This window comes from Podarcis raffonei, chromosome 17, assembly GCF_027172205.1.
Source record: "Podarcis raffonei isolate rPodRaf1 chromosome 17, rPodRaf1.pri, whole genome shotgun sequence".
NCBI classification, from domain to species: domain Eukaryota; kingdom Metazoa; phylum Chordata; class Lepidosauria; order Squamata; family Lacertidae; genus Podarcis; species Podarcis raffonei.
In genome coordinates, this window is record NC_070618.1 from 25,698,496 (window position 1) to 25,714,311 (window position 15,816).

The 15,816-nt window shown below is 43.3% G+C and overlaps 1 protein-coding gene across 10 annotated transcripts in view; it reads right to left on the reverse strand.

Annotated features, from left to right (window-relative positions):
- The window catches only part of BNC2 (basonuclin 2), a 401,737-nt gene that overhangs the window by 78,189 nt on the left and 307,732 nt on the right, over window positions 1–15,816 (reverse strand). Inside the window, exon 1 of one of the 10 annotated variants that reach the window (XM_053371783.1) lies at window positions 6,966–6,984. The exons of the other annotated variants lie outside the window; for them this stretch is intronic. The gene's annotated coding sequence lies outside the window, so the exon portion shown is untranslated. Of the gene's footprint in view, window positions 1–6,965; window positions 6,985–15,816 lie in introns of those variants that run through there. 10 annotated transcript variants of the gene reach the window in all.

The window sequence follows — 15,816 nt, forward strand, 5'->3', positions numbered from 1 at the left end:
TAATTTAGAGAGAGAGAGAAAAAAAGAAAGAAAGAAAGAGAGAATGTTTAAAGTTTGGGGGCAGCTAGGAAATAAAGCTATTGCAACGAGCAGCACGTTAATTATTCTGAAAATTAAGCTGTCAGCCCCACTTGTTTTAGCATTATGAACACCATAAAAATATTTTTTTGTAAACGGAGGATAATAACTAGGATATGAAGACTAAAAGGAGGACTTCACTTAAAACTATCGCCCTGAAGCGCAGAATACATTTCTGGTGCTCTTTTTCTTAATTAAAAGATTTCAATCTAAGTAAAGGCGCAACCTCCAATTTAGGTCCCTTGTTTTTTTAGACCTGCTAGAGGTAAGAGTTCTGAGGGAAAAGCGAGCCGAGCCCTCGAGGGAGGGAGTGTCTCCGGTCGCACACACAAAGAGCTCAGTCTTGCTGACACAAGAGCGGCAGGCCAGGCAAGTTGGCTGAGCATGTTCGCAATACCTTGCCTCAGCCAAAGGGCTTGCACAGCCTACTGAGTGTCAAGACACAGAGCAAAATGCCGAACTGACTCTTGCCTGGTTAAAACTTCTTCTTCGACTGATCCACAACTCTAGTCTAGATCATATATTGTGTTCCCAGGGGCCTGCCTCTTTTCTATCCCAGAAACTCCAAAACTTTTCAGACTTGGGATTGGGCTTCAACCAGAACCAACAACATGGAACCCACTTGGATTTTTATTTAAAAAATAGTGCACCCCTATCTCTTTGCACCTCCTATTCTTGTCAATTTCCTTTAAAATGGGATGGGGGGAGAGATGGTGATGACCTCCTTGATGTGACCCACCATAAATCCACGTGCTTTGCTTCCCAGATCATTAGGCTGGCTCTGCATCTGTTGAGGCATTAAATACAGAACCCAAATAAGAGGGTAAATGAGGGCGGAACTTGATTTCTAGTAACGTGGTTAGGAACCTAATTGTAAGCTGACTTCTTTTCCTCTGGAGTCTGGGTGGTAGCGTACCTAGATGAAGCAAGATTGGTTTTCAAGAGCGAGAGACAGTTGATAGCTTTGGAAGCAAAGGTTTTATGGCAGTCATGATTGCCAGTGGTAAAACATGTGTTGAGCAAGCTGCTTTATGGAAGTGAGTCATGGGCAACTTACACCTGTCAGGAGCGACACCTCAACACCTTCCCCGTGCTCTGCGTCAGGAGGGAGTTTGAGTATCAAATGGCAGGACAAAAGTCCAAACAAAGCTGTGCTTTCTCAAGCCCACATCTCCCAGGATGTTTGCACTCCTGTCTAAGCAACGTCTACGCTGGCTTGGTCATGTTCACAGAATGGAAGATGGCAGGAACCCCAAGGATGAAATGAATGAAACACTTTATTGTCACTTGTACAACTTGTATACAGTGAGATTACACGAGCACCCCCCACTCAGCTCTCTTAGTCTTAATTCCCCTTGTTTACTGTCGCACACCCACCACTGACGCAGTGCCCGAGGGGAAGAGATCAAGAAAGTGCCGGCCAGGGTGTGAATCATCCCTGAGAATTTTCCTCACTCTCCTGAGGCAACGTTCTTCCGCAATGTCATCCAGTGGATTCACGGGACAGCCCACAATATCTCGTGCTGTATTCACCAACCTCTGTACTTCCTATCAGTTGATGTCAAACCAGTGTACCACACCGTAATGCAGTATGAAAGGACACTTCTATTGTGGACCAGTAGAAGGAGATCATCAAATGTTGATTGACATTGTTCTTTTGCAATACTCTGAGGAGATGGAGTCTCTGTTGGGCTTTCTTAACCACCTGGGTTGTATTGATTTTCCAAGTAAGGTCTTCACTGAGATAAACTCCTAGGAATTTAAAGGAAGAGACTCTCTCCACACAGCCGTCCCCGATGTACAGAGGGGCTAGTTCTCCTCTCTTCCTTCGAAAGTCCAACACCATCTCCTTTGTCTTGCTGACATTAAGGTGCAAACCCCTTGGCAGACCAACTCTATGCTACAAAGATGTCTGCAAACGTGGCATGGAGGCTGGGAACATCAACCTTGCCTGGTGGGAAACCCTTGCAGACAACAACAGTGCCTGGAGACAGGCGGTCAAGTCATGTATCTATAGCAGTGACCAGAGGAGGGATGACCGCTGGGAGGGAGACGGAGAAAAGAAACGCTCTGGTGCATATGCACCAGCCCAACTGAATGCCTTCATCTGCCCCAGCTGAAACAAAACATGTCTCCCCCACATCAGTCTCTACAGCCACAGCTGGCACTGCAACCTTCCAACAGCTTGACCTCATTCCGAAAGGCACACTCCTCCATTGTCTCCCGAGACAGACGGGTGACTGCTTAACACACTAATCCCACGATTGTTTCTGTTCATCCTGGTCTGCTTAATGCTTAGAAACACTGGTTTAGTAGTGGGACAAGTGAAATACATGCACACACTACAGAAAGTAATGCCACCTTCAACACATAAAAAGAAATGTGTCTGCTGCCCAAGGCAACTGAGCACTGATGCTGTTAAACAATCCCAAAAACAGAGGGAAGACTAGAGGGACCAGGAGAGGGACGATTCGTAATGGAGCGCCGCTATCAATATGATTTGCCATTTGCAGAATTCTTATGTCAACAGGATCAGTAAACAAGTGTTAATATTTCCACCACTGGGATCATCTAAAGGGAATTTGTTGTAGTTAGTTGCAGAGAGCAAAAGAATGAGATTGGAGAGGGGAATTGTGTCAGCCTCGGGAAGCTGGCAAGATGCAGCTGACAGGAGCGTGAAGTGGAGAGCGGCTTCAAAGCTGAGCAGGCTGTGTGACCTGAATGCTGCGCAAATAATGCACTCCTTGCAAGAGGATCAGTGACAGCGTTTGCTGGGCTCTAGGCATCCCCTGTGCTAATGAAAGCCATCCTGGAAGCCGAGAGACAGGGCCTCTGGGCAACGTAAAAACTGGCATTAGCAGGCGTTTGTTATAAAGCCTGGCTTCTGAGAGCATGGAGCACCAGAAGAACCTTCACCCAGCCCCCCTGTAGTACCCCACCAACTCCCCTCTGGCTGTCTGTTTAGTGTCACTCAGTTGGGATGGATCCCGTTAAAGATCTGATGTTCACTAAGGACTCGGAGGTGTCTGGGACGTCTGCCTCTAATCATAAACACTGCAGCTGGCAAGGACGTGATGGGGAGGGGGGATCACCTTGATCCAGCACATATTTCCTTTGATGTTTCTGCAGCGAGTTGGCTGCCCAAAGTAAAAGGTACGTTGTTTGGTGTGTGTGCTTTTTTTAAAAAAAAGAATAATAATAATAATAAAATACCCAGGCTTGACATTCTCAAATCATAACCATATGACTCTCAATTCCATGCTTGGCTTCTTTTCTTTCTTTCTTTTAATATTTTGTTCTGAGAAACTGGAAGAAGAGGAATCTGACAATGATAACATGAAACAGGTTTGAGAGATAATCGCAGATTCAGAAGAAAATGTGTCCAAAAAGAAACTTGCTGCCATTACCAAAAATGGAAGAAGTCTCTTGCCAAAGATCGCTAACTGTGGTGACCTTAAGCAATAGACGGTTGCTGATTCTATGGGGGGGGGGAGTTGACTCCCACCCGCCAAAAAGAAATGCAAAGACAACACAATTTGAATGCAACCACTGTTTAGAAGTTCTTCTTGCCCGCTTGCTTTTTCAGGGTAGCCTAGAAAATACAAGAGCTTTTTGCTCAGTTCTTGGCCGCTTAAATGCGTGCAGTGTAACAACTCTCACTGGGTACAAACTATTATTTCTGTCAGGAAATAGGAGTAAATTCTCCCTTCTACAATGCCACTAGCTCTGATTTAGGACTGGTAGCTTGAGAAATGTAGATGCATTCCTGCATTGCCGGGGGTTCAATGTCTCCTGGATGTCCCTTCCAACTCTTCAATTCTATGATTCTATAAGAAGAAATGCACAGAAGAATACAACTGTGGTGGCGTTGGGAGATAGATAGAAGCCAGTCCATTTTCCTAACTGAATTGGCTTCTCCAAGTCAACTGAGTGGTGAAATTGATACGGTCAAATTGCAAAGAATTCTGGTCCAGTCAATTTCAGCCTTAAGGAAAAATGCACCAAAACAGAGCGGAGGGTTACATGTATGACTATTAAGCTATTTTTATAAAGGTAAAGGTAAAGGGACCCCTGACAGTTAAGTCCAGTTGCAGACGACTCTGGGGTTGTGGCGCTCATCTCGCTTTATTGGCCGAGGGAGCCGGCGTACAGCTTCCGGGTCATGTGGCCAGCATGACTAAGCTGCTTCTGGTGAACCAGAGCAGCGCACGGAAACACCGTTTGCCTTCCCGCCGGAGTGGTACCTATTTATCTACTTGCACTTTGACGTGCTTTCAAACTGCTAGGTGGGCAGGAGCTGGGACCGAACAACGGGAGCTCACGCTATTGTGGGGATTCGAACCGCTGACCTTCTGATCAGCAAGCCCTAGGCTCTGTGGTTTAACCCACAGCGTGACCCGCGTCCCATTTAAGCTATCTTTATACACACATGCAAAAAAAAAAAAGATTAATAAAAATGTCAAGGTGTGCTAATTATCATGGGTGATAATTCTAAATGGCTCCCATGAAAGTCACATTAAAATATATGCATGACTATGTAAAACAAAGAAAGAAAAGAAACTTGCATGCACTGAAGGCCACTATGCCTATCGCTCTCCCTCGAGAGACAGCAATAGGCAGAGTGTTAAGTGGCATTCCTACAGAACTCCTAGCAGCAGTGAGAACCGAATCTCCTACATTCAAAGGGCAGAAAGCCCTCAAGCATTTCATGCTTCAGAGGCTACAGCAGCCTCTCCTCAGCCGGCCGCTTTGGCTCATGGCTGAGAAGGTTGCTGCAATGGCTCATCGCTAACACCAACACAACTTCTCCTCCTGGCGTAGCTGCCACCAAACTGGCAGGTTGAGCAGCAAGAACTCACAACATGAGTTCTCCATCTCCTAGTTATTAGGATGGTGTGCAGACAACACAAGGGTCTAGGACGTCTTCCCTCTTAAGCTTCTTTCCTAATATTCCCAGCAGCCAGAAAGGGGAATAGTTCTTGAAAAGAGAGAAGGGAATCAGCTGTTCCATGGACCGTTCTGTGTGTTCCTGCCCTTGGAGGGTTTTTTCCCCTTTCCTTATTTTTTGATTGGGAATGGGCTTTAAAAGCATGGATGGGCCCCCAAGGTTTAATCTCTTCCACCCCACAGACTTAGGCCAAACAACATTAACTTCTTTCAAATGGTGCCTTATTCATGTCAGCACCATGCTCAAAAGTACACTTAATGCACATCCGCATGAGAGTTTCCTTTTGCCATTATAGTATGTGATCTTTTCCACGCTTTAAGCCTGGAAATGTGAAGCACCTTCGGTATTATGGCTTTTAGTAAGCATTTAGGAACCCAGTTTGAATGAATGCAAATGACACAATACTGTGCCTACTTTGGCAACACATTGCTTTTTTTCACACTGAAAGCGAAGGCTTAGATCTCTCCCCAGAAAGCTGGAGAGAACCTATGTTCCGATTATGTATACAGTAATATGCATCTGGGCACCTACCAGATATAAACTGGCCTTGATTTAAAAATGTAAATGTTAACTTTTAGTCCGATGCAGATTCGGAAAGGATTTAGGCAGCTGCAAGGCAGCCGTTCCAAAAAAGAGTCACATATTGCAGTGTGTGTTTTGATTAGGCTTGGTATTAATGTGTACTAGATCAAGTTACGTTGCTGCAAATTGGTCAGTGTCATCTCGACACAACTGAAGCAAAGGAGAAGTGACACACTGTAAATGAAACACAGTGAAGTGCTCAAGGGAGAGTAAATCACCCTACCATATCATGGCTGGAAAATTTGGGAGCTGCCGTTCCAAACCTATCTGAGATTTCGCAGGCTATTTGGACTGACAAGCGTTCCCTGAGATCCCACCAAATGCTGCAGATTCAGATAAGATTCAGATTTATTGAGTTTATGCGCAGATGTACCAAGAGACAGTGCATATGTATGTCACTGGTGCTGGGGGAGGTGAGCTCAGGAGGGGTGTGAAACAGAGGTTTGTATACCCCTATATGGCAATTTCTCCCTATTTTACCGAATTGAAAGACAGAATTGAATGGCAGACACAAATGTTACAGTATTTACCTTGTTCCTTTGTTCCTTTTTTATGCACGGCAAGGGAACATGGTAGGCAGAAGCTCAGCTCTTCTCTTGAGTTGAGCCTCTCTCCCCCAAAGCAAAGGACCCTTTACCAGAATAGGGTCTACGTTGCAAAAGCCTCCAGCAAGAGGAATCACTCGTGGTAGAACTTGGCACTTCAAAGCTGGAAAGAAACTTTGCAGGCCTAGTTTACACGAATCACTAAGCCAAACCTTGGCTTTATCTCCTGGGCATTCTGCTGCTATGCTTCATTATGATTTGGCTTAAGCACGGTGTCTGAATCTGAAGTTGGGGTTTGATCTCTCCAGACATTATAGCTCATGGTTTGTCTGGGAGAGCTAAACCATGAGCCCAGGTTCCAAGAACCCACTAACACAAATGATGGCTCAGCTCAGCAAAGCTCAGTAGAGAACCATCAGAGGAGGAGCAAAGCAGCCACAAGCTCCTCTCTCCTGAAGCCCACACAGTTTGCTTATTTGCACTCATTTGTATGTTAATCTCATTTTTATCTTATTGTTCAATGGCTTTAGGCTGTGAAGCGGTTTTACAAATTTGTAATGAATGGACGAATGGGCCATTGTTTGGTTTACTATTATGTGCAAACGAGGTTGTAGACACCGTTGCACTTGTGGGTTTGATTTTTTAAGAATCTGACAACATCTGGATTGAACAGGTGGTGCTTTCCAAGGCACGATACTGAAAGCCAACACAACATGGGGGAATCAAGAATTTAAACTTGTCCAGATATCATGCAGATGTTGAGATCACATAGTTCTGCTATGGGTTAGCAGTGTACAAGTTTTGTAACCAACCTCATTGCAATGTGGACTGAGAAGCTCAGTTGTACTGCCAATGAACCATCACCCCACAGGTTTCTATTAAAAGGGATAAAATAAGATTGATGGAACATTATCAATTTCATGAGCCATCAAATAATCTTTAAACATTCTGTGTTTTTCCTAGATATGTTTATGAAATCCTCAACTTCTGAAATTGGGATTCTGCTTTACTTTATATTTTAGTGGAGCACAACCAATTAATACAGAAATGTGTAGTTACTCCAGAGAAGTTGGGTGGGGAAGGGAAGAGCTCTTAGGTGAGTATCAGTGATTAAAAATAAACTCAGAGTAACATAGTGTTTTTAACTTCACTTACCAGAGATGATTAATTTTAAAATATTTTCATCCCCCCCCCCCCCGCAGATAAATAGGTAAATGGGATACTTTCAACTTTCTAAGTGGCATCCTTGAAGTGCTGGATTGTAAAAAAAGAGAAAAAAGTCTAAGCAGTTTACAAAAATATTCTTTGCAGTCACGTATATGTGTGGATAGTGTGTGTGTGTGTAAATATATATAAATATAATTTGCTAAGACTTGGGATAAGTTTTAATCAATCTCTTTCTTCTCTTAAAAAATGTTTCAAAAATAATTTAGTGGAGATATTTTTCTGTTTGTTTGTTTTTTTAAAAAACCCCCACTATAAATGTTTGAGATTTCTGTTGTTAATATTCTGAAGCCTTAATTCCTGCTGGAAAAGAAGCGGAACAGAACCAAAAGAATGTTCCAAATGGCACCAGAACAATGAAGTATTCTGGGAGAATCTGTTAATCTCTGTGGTTTTCCAGGTCTGGTAGAGAGGTACACATGTCAGTGAAAAAAAGACATAGAAAATTGTTTACATCTGTAAACATCAAAGGGGAAGATTTTTAATGTACCCCATTCTCCTTGGGCAATAATCTCACCTATTTACCCTGTCACGTGTTGAATCCTATCAGAAGTCGTACCTCAAATGATAAGTATTTCCCCATCATCCCCCACTTTGTAATTACAAGTAAGGTAGACCAGAGCCATTAATTAGAATTGGGCTTTCAGTAAGAAACATGCTCCCTGAAACACTTGCCTGAGATTTGAATTTGAAGGAAGCAATTAGAGTGTGGTTTCTTATGAGATAAGATGGCAGGAAACTCCAGTCAAAGAGCAAACAGAGAAACCACCCTGGTTTTATTCCAGCCCCAAGAAACTTATTATTTCCATTCTCCAAACAGGAAACCTATGATCTCTACGTGCAAATATCAGTGGAGAGAAAATGGATCGTGTCCCCATAGCATTTGGATTACTGAAACATACAAGGCGCAATTATACAAAACAGACTAATCAAATGAAGTACCTCAAATTCTGCACTACAATCTCCACCGACTCTCTAGTCAGAAACTAAATCCTGCAATGGTAACATTTTACAGAACCAGAAATTGCATAAACGGAGCAACTTTGCATAAACGTGATTAACTTTCATGCTTTACAAAGTTTGTGCAGTTGCAAAGTTCATATTTCTAGACGATTGTTTGAGTTTGTTTTTTTGAAGTAGGAATATTCTGTCTTGAAATTTCTGTCCGACACTGGAAAACAGACATTGAGGCTCATGGAAAAGTGGGGAAACCGCTGGGAAGAATTTGTGGTTGTGCTGAGTGAATGTAACCCATTTGGCCCTGTTCCTTTCCCTACATTTATAGCAGAAACTGCCAACATGTTTTCTGGGTTCAATTCACAAACATGAAGGCCAGAAACAAAAACAGAAAGGAACTGAAATTATCAGCATTCTCTATAATATGATGCATTCTTTATCCAACATTACAATTCTCTCAAACCCTAACCCTAATCCTTGACACCCATGTCATTTCCCCAATTTAATGGGTAGGGATGCTTAAGCAATTTTTGCAAACTTTTACAGAAACCAACTTCATCTGTATTCATCTGGATTGGAATGCTAGTACCCTTTGGATTTTACACTTCTCTAAATTTTGAAATTGACTTCTTAACTCAAAAACTGTACCAAAATGCACAAGGAAGCACATTATTTTGGGGCACAACGTGTTCAGAGATGTACATTTTGTGAGAAAACATGTTCAGAATGTTTGTTTAATTGCAAAGCTATTTAGAAACTGGATGGAACGTACCTACGAATGAAACTGACACAGGACAGAAACAGGCTGATCCAGTAACGAGGGCAAGTAAAACCAGAATAAGGCAATTTCCATCACAGGAACAACATAGGGGAAATGTTTTAACACCCCTTCCTAAGCAACACATTCCCACTCCAAGACAGTCCCCTACCAGCAGCTGATCTTCAGGTTTCTTGTGTTAGTGTACAAAGCCCTGACTAACTTCGGTCCAGCATACCTTTTTTTATTGTATTGTATTGTATTGAACTTTATTACGGCCATTGGCCCATCACACGACAGTTTCCCATACCAACATAATGTACTTAAACCTCCAAATTTAAAACCGCCAAAACTTACAAAAAACAGACAAGAACCAAAGCAAAACAAAAACAAAAGACCAACATCATACATTACAATAAATTTGTAACATAATCATCGCCTTCTACTCATAAATTAGTAGAAGACATCAATGGTGATATCACCTAATTACATCCTAAAACATAGATCATAGTTTAGAGGGATTATCCGAGCCGCACAGGAGTCCGTTTCTCTTCTTTAGGGATAGAACGCTGATCAAGAATCTGGCAACCATGAGTGATCTTAGGGGGTCATCATCATTTAATAGATATCTCAGTTTGGCTTCATTCGTATCATCGGCAATTCCCTTTAGATATTGAGCAAGAAACTTGCTCCTGGCCGATGAGTGAAATGCACAATCAAAAATTATGTGATGCAACGATTCCGGTGTCCAGCATACCTTAAGAATGCCTTACCCAGTGCAGCCCAAGTTGATCCCTGAGATCATCAGGGCAAGCACTATGGGTTGTTTCCTATGGGACAGAAACACAGTTATTGAGCCTCTTGGGCTTGCTGATCAGAAGGTCGGTGGTTCGATTCCCCACAACGGGGTGTTGCTCTGTCCCAGCTCCTACCAACCTAGCAGTTTGAAAGCAGGCCAGTGCAAGTAAATAAATAGGTACCACTGTGGTGGGAAGGTAAATGGTGTTTCTGTGCACTCTGGTTTCTGTGACGGTGTCCCGTTGTGCCAGAAGCGGTTTAGTCCTGCTGGCCACATGACCCTGAAAAGCTCTATGGAACTCGCTCCCACAAGACAGGCATTGTTCCTAAGTTCATATGTGTGTGTCTCCTGAAGGGGAGTGAAAGGCGGGATATCAAATCCAAACTCTTCTTCTTCTTCTCTTCTGTGTGTGTGTGTGTGTGTGTATCTATAGCTATAGCTATCTTGAGATTATAAACTTTAGAGGTTTAATTAATGTTTTCCTGTGCTGTATGTTTTATTGCTGTGAGCTGTTTTAAGACCTGCATGGTAAAAAGTGGAATATAAATTTCTAAATAAATAAATGCAAATAAATAGATTTGAATGGAAAACCTTCAACCACGTTCTTTAATAGAAGATTAAAGAGGTGGGGGGTATAGCCATGGATTCACAAGGCTTTGCCTAGTCTAGGAGGAAGGGGGGGGACAAATGATAATTTATTCATAAATGTATATACTGAAGCTTCAACATTTTTCCATGTTTGGAAGACTGCCATTTTGATTGGAGGAAAGGGTGTTTAATTCTTACCTACTAACCATTTTTGTGTGTGCAGAATTGCCATGCAAGTATTTCTTTCCTCCTTCCCTTGCACATTTCCCCTTGTGAAAGGAAGGAAGGAAGGAAGGAAGGAAGGAAGGAAGGAAGGAAGGAAGAAAGAAAGACCTTGCTGGAGCACCATAGAGAAAAATGGCAACACTGTGCAAAAATACAACCATCTGGGATAGTAATAAGCAACATTCCAAGTTTGCTCTTGCTGCCACCCTAAAGTGAAATTGCCCTGATGTGGCTTTTCATGTCTTAAAATATTGACTGGGGATTTACATGTAACATTTAGTTTGCACCTCAGTTCTTTCAGATTCAATCAAAAGAAGCAGGAGTTAAAAGCAGTTAGCAAAATGACTGTACGTATCAGGGCTTGCAGGTATTATTACAATGTAGGGCCGTAGTACTTGCCACATCCAGTTACAACCAAGGTATATTTACTCCCATGATGCTATTAGGGCAATTACATGATTCAGCAGTAAAAGGCTTTGCTAGCACAAAATTAACCAAACTTCAGGTAATCTCAGAATCAGCTTGGTGAACTGAAAACGACAAGCAGCTGTTGGGATGGTTAACATGAATGCCCCCCCCCCCAAATACTATTAAGACAATACTTCAATATTACGCGCTAAGTACCAAATAGACACAGAGGAATTACTTCACAACGATGCCAAGAATGGAAGGAATGATCTAACCCTGAGATCACTGGCAAGTAGGGGCTTACGCTAATCCTACATGTAGGCATATCGAAGATGCTCTCTCCACGATAAATTAGAACAGGCAACAGACTGTGCACACCAGTCCTTGTCTCTTTGCAGATCCCCTCCCTACATCTGCCTTCACTGGGGTTGCGTGTCACATTGGCACTAAAGTTCAGAAAGAATCTGCACTGGCTCCTGGTACTTTTCTGAGCATAATGCAAAGTGTTGGTGCTGGCCTTTAAAGACCTAAACGGCCTCAGCCCAGTGTACCTGAAGGAGCGTCTCCAGCCCCATCGTTCTGCCCGGACACTGAGGTCCACCTCCAAGGGTCTTCTGGCGGTATCCTCACTGTGAGAAGTGAAGCTACAGGGAACCAGGCAGAGGGCCTTCTCAGTGGTGGCACCAGCCCTGTGGAACGCCCTCCCATCAGATGTCAAGGAGATAAACAACTACACAATTTTTAGAAGACATCTGAAGGCATCCCTGTATAGGGAGGTTTTTAATCTTGAATGTTTTATCATGTTTTTGTATATACTGGAAGCCGCCCAGAGTGGCTGGGGCAACTCAGTCAGATGGGTGCAGAATTATTATTATTATTATTATTATTATTATTATTATTATTATTAGGTGAACCTACCAAATCTGTGCTTTCCAAAACAATATGCAAACGGAAACATGGCAATCCTTTTGAATTCACAAGTCTTCAATTCCCCTCCCCCAATTAATTTCACACTCTTCTGAACTTTTCAGTGAATTTATTGAACCAATGGAGGCAATTGTGCAAAGCACCATTTCTGTGCAGTCACTGTTTCATATCTGTTTATGTCTCTGTGTTGCACTGAGCTCCTTTGTCAACAAATTATCGTGTCGCATCCTTTGCCTACAAACACTCAGGCGTTTAGATCGGAGGATGGGTAATACAAGACTTCTGGTGCAAACTGCAGGTGATGGTGCAATTGCACACTACTGTCAACGTAGTGCAGCAGGGAATTACTGTACTAGGATTGGTGAGACGTTGGTTCAAATCCTCATTTGGAACAGTCACTGGGAGCCCCTGGCCCAGGCATCGCATCTCAGCTGAAACTATCTCTCAGGGTTGTTGTACATTTAAGTGTGTGTTCTGTAATAACACATAATGCATAATGTACCATGGCACAACATGCAACAAAAGTGGTACATGAGCTTAGGGATGGGTGGGGAATCTTAGTAGCTGTGGGATAAGCCCTGGGATTTATGCTTCTACAGTGGTACCTTGGGTTACATACGCTTCAGGTTACATACGCTTCAGGTTACAGACTCCGCTAACCCAGAAATAGTGCTTCAGGTTAAGAACTTTGCTTCAGGATGAGAAGAGAAATTGTGCTCTGGCGGCACGGCAGCAGCAGGAGGCCCCATTAGCTAAAGTGGTGCTTCAGGTTAAGAACAGTTTCAGGTTAAGTATGGACCTCCGGAACGAATGAAATACTTAACCCGAGGTACCACTGTATTTGCTGTTAAGGTCACAATTCTAGTCTTTTTCATTATTACTGTTGTCTTTATTTCTCTTAAACAAACAAACAAACAAACCTAACGACGTTCATCGTTCCACATGCAGGGGTAGTGCTTTTTGCAAATCCACCAGCTACTTAGCTCCATGGATGAAATACTTTGGTCAGTTTTTTAAATGACGGCCTGCGAGGCGGTTCAAGAAACAAAACCGCCATTTGCAAGGTTACCCAAACTTCTACGGTTCCCCCACTTTCCGTTTAAAGGCGAACGTCTTTTTACTGTCACTTTTCTTTCTTTTTTTATTCTTCTTCTGCTGCTGCTCTTCCTACTCTTTTTGCTGAGACGATCTATGACAATGTGTCTCAGGAAAGAAGCTCCTGCCCGATAAAACAGCAAAACTAAAAATAAACCTTTGGGGCCAGAGGCATTTGTTCATTATATAAATCAAAGAAGCGCGCACAGAAATGGACACAAAGTGACTGGTAATGCCCAGTGAATTTCTAATGCTTGGCTAAAATGATTTGGGTGCATTGCATGCAGATGTCAGGTATTTTAATAAAGAGCTCCATTGTTCAGGGCCCCTCACTCCTCCATAGCTCCCAGCGCTCCTTTAGGAAGGGAGGAAGGGAGGGGGCACGGGGGGGGGGACGACACACAGCCATTCCAGCTGGGCTTGGAACCTTGTTTGAGTCAGGAAAACCACAGCTCATAAGCAAAGAGGAAGCATAATGTTCTACAAGGACAAAACATTAGCAAAAATGTCACTCAGCCCTAGTTCCACATGTTGGCTGCCACGGCCTCTTCCTCCAAGCATGCCCGATTGATATAAATTCCATCTGCTCAGCAGCCAAGTGACAGAGAAGAAATACCAGCATCTGGTCTCTATTGCTGTCGGGTTTTTGTTCCATGTTAGACCTTAGCTAGAAACATATGAAGAGATGAAGGTGCTGGCAAGCGACTCAAAGGCTGCACTGGCACAAGAGAGGCTTTCTGATGCTTTTCACACTTCACTCTGGATTTTTACAGGGGAAAAGGCGGAGGAGACTTGATAAACTGCGATTTAGGAGCCAACAGGCCTGGAGGTCATTTAGTCTTTGAAAGTGTGTGTGTGTGTTTAAAACTGAACAGCACCAACATTTTCTCTCTCTCTCTTTTTTAGTGCAACAAAAGGTAACTAAGTCACACAAGAATGTGACTCTTCAGCTAACCTCCCCCCAGTCTCTTAAACATCCACTGGTTTGGATATGCTCCCGAAGCACTTTATATTCTCTTGAAGAGCAGCTGGAAAATGCCAAAAGACCAAACCAGACGAGCTCTCTGTTTAACCCTGCTATGTCTGGCAAGATGTTGCTTTTGCAGGGAGAAACAGAGGAAGGGCCTACGTGCAAATGCAAGGTTGTGTGTTTTAAAAAAGAAAACAACTGTTTTCAGCTGTGGCTGCGTGTGTATGTGGAACAATCTTTAATGTTGGAAATGTTGGTACACTGAAGTTCAGGCTTCCCCAACTCTCCCCAACCTTCCAGATGTTTTGGACTACAACTCCTGCCAGCGCCAGCTATCACAGCCATACTGTCTGGGGCTGGTGGGAATTGCAGCCCCAAACATCTGGAGGGCACCAGGCTGGGAAAGGCCGCCATGAGAAAGAGCAGCTTACATACGTTAAGAGTGAACCAACACTTGCTGCAGTAGGGAATCGGCCTGATCCCATACGAGATGTGCAATACAGTGGTGCCCCGCAAGACGAATGCCTCGCAAGACGGAAAACCCGCTAGACGAAAGGGTTTTCCGTTTTTGAGTTGCTTCGCAAGATGAATTTCCCTATGGGCTTGCCCGCAAGACGAAACGTCTTGCTAGTCTTGCGATTTCCCCCCCGCTTTTTCTAAGCCGCTAATAGCCTTTTAGCAGCTAAGCCGCTAAGCCTTTAATAGCCGCTAATAGCGCTAATCCGCTAAGCCGCTAATAGGGTTGCTTCGCAAGACAAAAAAACCGCTAGACGAAGAGAATCGTGGAACGGATTCTTTTCGTCTTGCGAGGCACCACTGTATAATATAATTGCCAAAAGACTGAAGGACACAAAATAATGGTGACTGGGAGTGGCCGCTGGGACCATATAACACCGGTCCTGAAAGACCTACACTGGCTCCCAGTACGTTTCCAAGCACAATTCAAAGTGTTCGTGCTGACTTTTAAAGCCCTAAATGGCTTCGGCCCAGTAGAACCGAAGGAGCGTCTCCACCCCCATTACTCAGCCCAGACACGGAGGTCCAGCTTTGAGGGGCCTCTGGTAGTCCCCTCATTGTGATAAGTGAGGTTACAGGGAACCAGGCAGAGGGCCTTCTCAGTAGTGGCACCCACCCTTCACAGGTCAAGGAGATAAAGAACTACACAACTTTTGGAAGACATCTGAAGGCAGCCCTGTGTAGGTAAAGTTTTTAATCTTGGATGTTTTATTATGTTTCTGCATGCGTTGGAAGCTACCCAGAGTGGTTGGGGCAACTCAGACAGATGGAGAGGGTATAAATAAAATAGTAGTAGTAGTAGTAGTAGTAGTAGTAGTAGTAGTAGTAGTAGAATTCTGTTATATTTCCTCCAAAGCCAAGAATTAGAGTTATATTTCTTAAAAAATATAAGCAAATGTGACATATTTTTCTGTATGCTCTCCTCATGCTTCTGAGCTGGTGGGATTCCCGTTGCATTAGAGTGTCATCTCATTTGGGAGGAAGGGGCACAAGCTGACAAGGCGAAGTGAAGCGAGTGAACAGCAATCAAAATGACATTATAATACACATATACACACGAGCTGAAGAGAAATAACTAAGAAAAGGCGGCGAGTGAGAACTGCTCCAGAGGACACATAAATTTATAATAAAGCCTTACAACGCTTAATTATTAATTAGAAAAGAAGGAAGCTTTTATTTAACAAACAGGAAAATGTC